This window comes from Monopterus albus, unplaced genomic scaffold (genome assembly GCF_001952655.1).
Source record: "Monopterus albus unplaced genomic scaffold, M_albus_1.0 scaffold112.1, whole genome shotgun sequence".
Taxonomy (NCBI): Eukaryota; Metazoa; Chordata; class Actinopteri; order Synbranchiformes; family Synbranchidae; genus Monopterus; species Monopterus albus.
Window position 1 is genome coordinate 62,545 of NW_018127992.1, and position 1,647 is coordinate 64,191.

A 1,647-nucleotide genomic window follows, 5' to 3' on the forward strand; every position below is an offset into this window, starting at 1 on the left:
GGGGTATTATCTAACCAGGAATTTTAAATAAGGTGCATAAATTAATTGTTTTGATGGCCTTTGTATTATCAGAAAAAATATTGAAGAAATGTATTGTTTGAACTCTTTTAAAAAGACCAAGAGAAGAGGTTTTCTATTTGTGAATTTACATTTGTGAATATGAAACTTAGCCAATGAAATTAACAAGTTACAGACATATACATGAGATGAGAATCGTGTTTCTAAGCAACCAAACAGAACATTCTTCCAGTACAAAATAAAATCCTTATCAATATTTATATGTATAAAATCACAAAAGTCAGAGGAATGAACTGGAGTAAGTGTAGGAACAAATTGGTTATCAATCCTTGGCTGATATTTAAACAACATGCATATACCAGAAGAGATTGCACCAAATACTTTTGTATAATCTCTAGGTGTTATAGGAATCTTATATCATTGTAAGAATTCCTCATAAGTAAACAACAGGCCATCATCATTAAACAGCTGATCGACCAGAAGAATATTATTTTGAAACCAGTATTCAATAAAAATGGACCTGTGTTTGTACAAAATGTCCCCATTGTTCCATAATGTAATATGTGTGTGGTGAAAAGTTATGCTTGTAGATGAGCGACCATGATAAAAAGGCCTGATGGTGAAAAGAAGAGAGTTTCACTGGGATCTTATCAATATTATAACTGCATACAAGAAAGAAATTTAAGCCACCAAACTCAGACTGAATATGATTAAGAATTATATTCCAAACAGCAAGCAGTATAAAAACAAGAGGAATTACAGTGGGAAACCGTGGATGAGTAAGGGATTACAGAATGCATGTAAAAAGAAGAATGCGTTATATAAGGAATTCATAAAGGACAGATCAAAGAAGGCGGAAGAAAAATATAAGTCATATAAGAACAAATTAATTGAGATTTTGAGGAGATGTAAGAAACTATATTACTCTAAAGTATTAGAGGATAATAAAAATAACATGAGAGGTACTTGGAATATATTAAATAAATTGATTAGAAACAGTTCCAGCAAGAGTAACTACCCTCAATATTTTATGGATAATGATACACCGGTCAATAGATTGGAGGATGTAGTAGATAAGTTTAATAGGTTCTTTGTGAATGTTGGTCCTGGTTTAGCAAGAAGCATTTGTACAGATGATAAATCCGTCACTATAAATAATAATGCAATTGAAAGGAACATGAGTTCTATGTTCTTGAAGCCCATAGTTGAAAAGGAAATGATAGAGATAGTGAATAAATGTGGTAACAAAACATCTAGTGATAGTGATGGTATCACTATGACAACTGTTAAATGGGCAATTGAGGGGATATGCAAACCATTAACCCATATTTTTAACATGTCGTTTCGACTTGGGCAGTTCCCCAATAATATGAAAATAGCAAAGGTGATTCCACTGTATAAATCTGGTGATAAGCACAACTTCACAAATTATAGACCGGTTTCTCTGTTGTCACAGTTTTCAAAAATCTTGGAAAAACTCTTTAATAACAGATTAGACACATTTATTGACAAACATAAAATCCTCTCTGATTGCCAATACGGTTTTAGGTCGAACCGATCGACATCTTTGGCCATTACCGACCTGATGGAGGACATTACAAGTGCTATGGATGAGAAGAAATACACAAT

General features: G+C 32.6%; 1 protein-coding gene across 1 annotated transcript in view; it reads left to right on the forward strand.

Moving 5' to 3' along the window:
* The window catches only part of LOC109966499 (cytidine deaminase), a 2,303-nt gene extending 2,002 nt beyond the window's left edge, over positions 1-301 (forward strand). The window contains 1 exon segment of the mRNA XM_074527659.1: positions 129-301. The gene's annotated coding sequence lies outside the window, so the exon portion shown is untranslated.
* The last annotated feature ends 1,346 nt before the right edge of the window (positions 302-1,647 follow it).